The sequence below is a fragment of the Oxyura jamaicensis genome, chromosome 13 (genome assembly GCF_011077185.1).
Source record: "Oxyura jamaicensis isolate SHBP4307 breed ruddy duck chromosome 13, BPBGC_Ojam_1.0, whole genome shotgun sequence".
Lineage (NCBI taxonomy): Eukaryota > Metazoa > Chordata > Aves > Anseriformes > Anatidae > Oxyura > Oxyura jamaicensis.
Genome location: NC_048905.1, coordinates 18,364,878 through 18,372,457, shown reverse-complemented (window position 1 = coordinate 18,372,457; position 7,580 = coordinate 18,364,878). Strand labels below are relative to the sequence as shown.

At 48.1% G+C, this 7,580-nt stretch overlaps 1 long non-coding RNA gene across 1 annotated transcript; it reads left to right on the top strand.

Moving 5' to 3' along the window:
• Positions 1-3,884: 3,884 nt before the first annotated feature.
• Positions 3,885-4,785, top strand: LOC118173931. The gene is made up of 2 exons (XR_004754456.1): positions 3,885-4,039; positions 4,557-4,785. It is a non-coding gene; the product is annotated as an uncharacterized LOC118173931 (long non-coding RNA).
• Positions 4,786-7,580: the final 2,795 nt, after the last annotated feature.

Genomic DNA, 7,580 nt, shown 5'->3' with positions numbered 1-7,580 from the left:
TATTTATTCATATATTAAAAAGTCAATACGGTGGCTGAGGTGAATGCTAAAAACTTTAATTAAAAACAAAACAACAATGCTCTCTTTCAGTTGCCTTAGCAGCAGAGAAAATGTAGGTAAACATCCTTCTTTCTGAAAAATGATCTTGTTCCTAGGAAATCCTACAGCCTCCCTTTCCCAATATAAATGTATCGTTCTGCCGAAGCGAACCACAAAATGACACTGGTGCAAAGTCCGCTGGAGTCAATAAGAGCCTTTTTGCTGATCTTGCTGGACTCCAGCTCGGTGGGTGGAAAAGTGTTTCATTTCATTAATTAGTTGGAAGAAAATTAATCATCTCCTTCTGATGCATGAAATTTTTAATACCAATTTCTCATCTTCTGGCAAGTAGATGCCGGTGTTTTGGAGAGCCACAGCTGCCTGTCCCCACATACGCGACGCACGGTGAGAAACGTCCACCAGCTCGGGCCGCCCCAGCCCGTGCCGTCCCTTCCTGCAGGGGCAGAGGCATGGGAATTGTCCTTTGCCTGCAAAGTCAATAATTTAAAACCTCGCTGTGTTGCAATGAGCCAATAGAATCTGAGTACAGTTAATCCTTCTTACACAAAACACATTTCATCAAAATGTAACTCTATTAATATTAATAACATATTTCAACATGAAGAGTACCACCACGCATCATCTGCTGCTTTGATTTGCATTTCTGGGTGGCCTCTCCCACCCCACGGCCGCTGGTCACCGTGTGCCGCCGGGGGCTCGGACGCCGGCAGCGAGGACGTGGGAACGCAAGGGGCAGCTGCGCAGGGGGAAGGGCACAGGCAGCGGTGCTGAGGACAACGGGTGCCTCTGGCCGTGAATCTCCCCCCTCGCTCATTTCTTGTGCTCTGGTGCCCATCGTGGAGCTGTCCCATCCCGGCGCACGCGCTGCATTCCTTTAAAATGAAGCCAAACCAGAGGGTGCGCTCCAGGAGGGGAGCAGATGCTCTCTGCCGAGCTGGGCGACCTGTCCCAGGGGACAAGGCCAGCAGGTCCCCGTGCTGCAGGACCACAGCTGTGTGCTGGGAACGGGGGCAGCAGGGCTCCCAGCCTTGGCACCGAGTGGGAACGGCCATGCCAATGGGAAATCCTGGGAAATGGGGTGCAGGTGAGTGCCTCGGCACCACCACCACAGGCTGCACCCTGCTTATGGAACAGAAGCCTGGAGGCAGCAGCAAAGTCTGCAGCGGCCTCGGGAGGAGAAGAGCTCCCTGTACCACGAGAAGCTTTGATGCTTTTACCTGGTAGCCTCTGTGGGTGCAGACACGGGCTCCTGGACCTGAGCTGCGGCTTCCTAACCGTAGCAGTCACAGATGCTGTACAGCAGGTTTAGCTAAAGCCAGGTAAAACACCGCTTTCACTAAAACCTTCACCGACCTGCCCAGTGCCTCCTGGCCCAGGCGCAGGCAATGTGAGCCACCCTGGAGCAGGTACACCCTGCCCAGGCTGCTGCCCACCAGCCCTGCTCACAGCTCGTGTGCCCTGCAGGCACCCGCACAGTGCCGCCTGCCCAGGCGCTGAGCTTCCCGCAGCCCGTGAGCCCTCCCGCAGCCCCTGAGCCTTCCCGCAGCCCCTGAGCCTTCCCGCAGCCCTCTGCACCATCAGCACGTGGTGCCAGCTCAGGCTGCAGAACACAGCAGGGGTGCAACGAGTTTCAAAGATGCTTCGCTGGCCGTTCAGAAGACACGAGCTCCAGGCCCTTAAGCTGAGCCTCAGAATTAGAAACCATTACTGAGGGTTTTTATGAAAATCTACTCAAGCTTGACTGTTCATAAATATGGCTTGACACTTCCCTCTCTGCCTTTATATGGCATGCATGCTTTTAAATAGTCCAACTTTATATAAAGGCTCACTGTTATAAAAAATAATTTACTTTGGTTCCCTTCCCAAATACATTAATTGCAACCTCAATAAGAGCATACGGTATTTGCATTTCCACTTACAACGATGTGTTTCTGAGAGCGAGCGCTGGAATAGCTGGAGTACTTTCTGCAATCCATAGAGCTCGGCATTTCCCGGCTCCATTGGGCCTTTCTTTATGGAAAAATCAAAGAGCTCCAAAATCAGTTTTCCTTTCCAAGATGAGGCGATACAAATAAAATAGTTGATATAATCCTGATTTCACCCAGGATGTTGACGACTGTAATAATTAGGCTTTTAGTTTACATTAAGTATCAGCAGATAAAATACGTATTCACTCCTTTTACCTTCAAGTCATGAAGAAATGAGCCCTTACTTTTCTTTCTTCACTGATTTGTCAGCTCTATTCATTATATTCACATCTTCCAAAATAAACAAAAGAGAGCATCACATCTGAACGTGCACCTCTGTGCGCTACCTGTGCACATACGTGACTTTGGCCACTAAATGTGCAGGGGCCAGAGGTCACTGCCCCCTGTGCTGAGCATCTCGGTTGGGATGCAGACGCTCTGCTAGTTGTATTTAAAACGTGCACATAAGGCGTGACAATCCGGCCGCTACCCTCCTGATTCAAGGGGCATGAGCCATCCAAGTAGCAGGCAGGAGCTGCACTAGAGTAGCTTTGGCCCCCGTTTGATAAGAGCTTGATAAGGGCACAGACAGATGTCTGCTTTCGAATAAACTGAGGAAAACAAGCAGCTTGTTTCCGTAGTTGGTTCTTTCCTCTAGAAATTATGAAGTGGTGAAATGGTGTGAAAATGAGCTTTTGGGTGAAGTAGTTTGGCTAATGCTGTTTTGTAGACTGTCTTAGGATTTGATTGTGTGGGCAAAACTTAATGTTCCTTTTTCAAGAGAAACTAAAGCATTCACAATACAACTCTGTGCCGAAGGACAATTATAATGAAGTTGTTTGTGGTAGCAAATGGCCACCATTTACTGTCCCTCACAGTCAAGTAGATGATGTATTTTAGCTGGCATTAAGGTCTTCGTGTGGCTCAATTACCACAAACGTGTGACAGGAAATAAGGAACATCAAAGGAAAAATAGATGGGATAAAAGGCCCCTACGATTATTTAAATAACTGATTGAGGAGTGTGATAAAGATGGATTTGTCTTCATTTGAATATACTGAATAGTTATATTTGCAGAATTATCACATCTCTTGGGGCTTTTCTAACATCGTGGTTTGTATGTGCTACACTCATGCATAACTAGCTGTCTGCGTGCCAGGAACATTTTTTTTTCCCTTTATAAATGACAATATTTTGATTTCACACCATAGTTATATCAATATTCCAGTCTCCTGAGATCCTCTTAATGTGATGACAATTGTGATATTAGTTCAGGCTGCTAATCCCAGGGCTCCTATACTTTAGCATCCCCAATCGCATCAGAATTATATTCTTCCAAGAATATATTGTTGTATTTATCTTCATATGTATCCCATAAATAATGCTGATGAGCACGCAGGCAATAGTTAGAATCTCAAGCTGGTTTTAAACATTCTGGGCTTATTCTATTTCTGCAGTCTCATTTTATTTCTTGGTCAATAAGTTGTGAGGGAGGCGCGAAGAACCACAACACGTGCAGACACCCCGCAGCCATGTCAGCTGGGCTGTTTCAAGAGAAATCAAAACTGTTTCCTCACGTAGACTTCCTTTATTTCATTTTTGTTGTTTTAATGAACATTAACAGTAAATTCTGATTATAAGTACGTGCTTTGCTTGTAAGAAAGTGCTTTTCCCTATGACAGTACGTGCAGGAGCTCCACCTCCGTGGCAGACACTGGGTCCTCCTGTGAGCAACGCCAGCCCTCCTGAAGGGAAATACAGCTGTGAAGGTAGAGGTGAAGGTGATCAAGGTGAGGGCAATTGAGGCCTGGAAGGTCAGCTGATAAAAATAAGGCGTTAAGCTCGGCTGGAAAATGATTGTGGGCGCAGGGCGGCTCAGTGGGTGGTAGTGCGCTGCTGCAGGGGGCGAGGGAGGAGACTGGGGGAAAGGGTGCTGGGAAGAGTTCAAGTGCAGGAGGACTTGCAGGCAGGGACTTGAAGAACGGGAGGAAAGAGCTGGCTGGGAAAATGAGGTAAAATGTCCATGTACTTACTAGCTTGGGTAGTAGAACCAGCCACCCAAGTAATCTTTCTTGTAAGACAATTTTATGAAAGGCATCCCTGCTTCTGCAGGACATAACCAGGTGCTGCATACTGGGTTAGCAAAGAGGTTACAAGGCTTGGTTTGGGAAAACCATCTGCAAAGCCTCGGAGCTCTGTGAGCCCAACCAGTACTTGATTAAATAAGGAGAAAGCTGGGGGGCACGGGGGGTGTGTGTGCAGGATCTCCCTGCTCCCCCTCCCCTGCTGCGTGGTGCTCTCTGGCTGAGTGCCGGAGCGGCAGGGGCAGCGCCCGGTGAGGCAGCCCCCAGGGAGTCCTGTCCAAATGTCTTTTCTTTTGGTAAACCTGCCTCAGGCTGCTTCAGCTGAACACGATTTCAAGAGTGTTGAGAACAAACTTGTGTTTTCACTGTAAAATGCACAAAATCTGTATCCTAGGAGTAAATGCCTTTCCAGAATATTTTCCAAATCTCTCTCTCTCTCTCTCAGGCTTGCAGGACATGAAGGAAATACAGCTCTCAGCAGTGCCACTGCATTTCCGAGCGGACAGCTGCACCTCTTCAGGTGGAAGCGCCCAGGCCTGGAGCGGCACCCCAGCTAACAGGTAGGAGGCACTAAGAGAAGTACTTGTGTGTGAGGTACCTGCTCCGAAATGGCCGGAAAGCACCGAGGTTTCTGCTCTCGCCATTGCTTAGGTCAAATAAAACAGTGGAGATGCTGTTTGTGTTCTCGTGGGCTGGCCGTCCTTGTGCCTTTGGCAGGGCTGCTTGCAGGTATCCTTCCATCCCGTGGGAGGCCCAGGGTTGAGGCAGAGCAATAAAAGGGTTCAGAGAGAAATTCACTTCTCGGGGCCTCATGGAGAGGAAATGCAGGATGCTCTTCGCAGTCTCCAAGCGCGTAGCTTGAGTGGAAGATCCCTGAATTGCAGCTCCTCAAGTGGAAATGATTTAATACTTCACTAAGAATACTCTGGCAAAACAAAAACTCATGGCTTTATAAAACATGGCAGTCTTCTGGTGGGTTGGTTTTTTTATTATTATTTTTTTATGTTTATTTAAAGATTTCTGTGAATACATTGAGCAGATTCAAATATATTCAAGGTAGAGTTGCACTTGGTGAAGCTGAGCCATGAATGGAGGTTGAGTCCAAAGCTTCCAAGCCTGAAGCTTGTGCGTTTTTCTCCTGCCAATGAGTGTGATTTATGATTAACCAGAGAAGATGGTGTTGCCCTAAGCTCTCTGAATGCTCTCGCTCATACTGTGCAATCATATTCTGTTCTGGTATTTAATTAGCCTATTTTTTTTTTCCCTTTGGGCGGAGTGTGGAGACTTAGATCTGGATATAACTTCAGAAGCATTACACAAACTCCAGGAATAACCCTACTGAATCTGTTAAAAGACTGCGCTGTGCCACAGTTCCTCTGCACTTCTGGGAATTAGACATCAGCCTCTCAAATTTGTTAATAATTGTGAAAGAGTACAGTAGATATCACAGCATGTTGGGAAATGACAGCCAGCTCATGCTATCATCAGTTCACACTATCTTCATTTTCTGGCTTAAAATAACTTTTTGCTTATTATTTAGTACAAATAAGGGGAAGCCCCTGTGGGACGCTGCCAGCAGTGGGTGCCCGGGAAGGGCAGGGTGGATGCGAGGTGATGCTTCCCTTGTGTGCCGCCTGCTGAGCAATAGCTCTGGGTTCCCCTAAGCCAGGGTGGTGTTCCAATGCTTCGTAACTCTAGACAAACTTTTCTTCTAAAACTTGTCCATGAGCCTTGAGCAAAGGTGAGCTTGTGGTGTCTCCTGTGGCCGTCTTCCAGTCTCACTGTGTTTCCAAACCAAAATCTTCCCAGGGCTCTGACCGGAGGTGCTGACCCCGGTGGGTCTGGGCACCCTCCCCTGTGGAGGAGCGCTGCTGAACCTGCACCTCTGTGCTGATGCAGAGCATCTGGCTGCATACATCTTTCTGAGCCTGAGTGCCTGAAGCAACTTCCTCTTCTTTGCACTGGAAATTGCTGCCTCCGGGTCAGCTGAGGGCTGGAGCCTTTAATGCAGGGCTGAGATCCTGCCTCTGAAATGAGGAGATGGTGTCTGCCACCAGAACCGTGATACAGTAAGAGCCTTTTTTGTGCTGGAAAACCTGCAGAAATACTTGCAAATCTCTTTAGAAAATAAGCATGTGACCCAGAGTTTGCTTTGTCAAAGAACTTAAACATGTAATCTTGACATGTAAATATTCCCAGAAATATTTCCTGAATAAATAAAATTCCTTCCAAAATGACCTCATCCTTTGGCAAATGCGAGCATGTATACTGTACATCTTCCAGAAAAATTCATCTGCTCTGTGCTCAGCGCCGCGTGCTGTGGAGCCCGGAGCACTTTGGGCCTTCCAGGCTCGCAGACCCCGTGGCCAGGCAGTGTGGGGGGCACTGGGTCTGCAGAGCTCAGCCCAGCTCTCCTCACCCGGCCTCAGTCCTGCTCCCCTCCGTGCTCAGCACCACGGTCAGACGGAGGCATCGGAGCTGAGCATCCCTGGCTTCTGTGGGCTGCAAGGCGGTGGGATTTAACTTCTAACCAGTCACAGCATCCTCGGATAGCTGAGGCAGGAAGGGGGTGTGAAGCCAGTGCCTGGTGCAGGTTCTTAGGGCGCTGTGCGGGGCTGTTCCTGCTGATCCTGCTCTGTAGGGGGATTCTGGATGTCAGTTCTGGATGTCAGCCCTCCTTCGGGGCGAGCACCTGTCTCAGGGCCCCTCATCCATCTGTGCCTTTGATCGTAGTGTATGCTTAAGAGGGCAGAGAAATGGAAAGTATTTCCCCCTCCGAGTTTGAGGTAGATAACCTCTTGCAGAATGCCTCTCCTCGCACAGTAAAGAATAAAAAAATGTTACTCAGTAACCCTCTTCTACTGCTTAAATGTTTTTTTCTGGTTCTGAAGACTTTTAGCTTGGATCTTCCTTGTGGCTGCCTTACCTCCTGCCGCACCCTCTTGGTTTGCTGTCTTGCTGTGCAGCTCCGGGACGTGAGCAGTGTGGTCTCTTATTGGAAATAGCTGGTACTGGGGTCAGTTCGTAGGCTGAAACTGTGGAGGCTCTGCTGAGCAAAATACAAACTGCTTCTCTCAACTTTTTTTCCCCCGATTATCTTCAGGTTTTTTTTGGTTGTTTTTTTTGTTTGTTTGTTTGTTTGTTTTCTCCAGAGATAGCACTCGGACACCCCCATCTGACAGGCTGCAAAGCCTCTGCTCCCCTCTTTGAGAAGGTCAGCGAATGCGTTCTTCTGCATGTGCTTCCATCGAGGAGAGCACCTCTGCCTCCCCCAAAGACTAGTAAAAGACTAATTTTCTCTCTGCTTGTATAAAGCTATAAAAGTGGTAAGGAATTCAAGTCATTCTTTCAAGTTTTAGAGCACGAAGAGTTTCTTCAAAAGGCTTTTCTCCTGAAAGGGTAGTTTTAGAATCAGTTTCATTTCTTGGCCAACTTATTACTCATCCAACCACGCGAAGCCCTAACCATG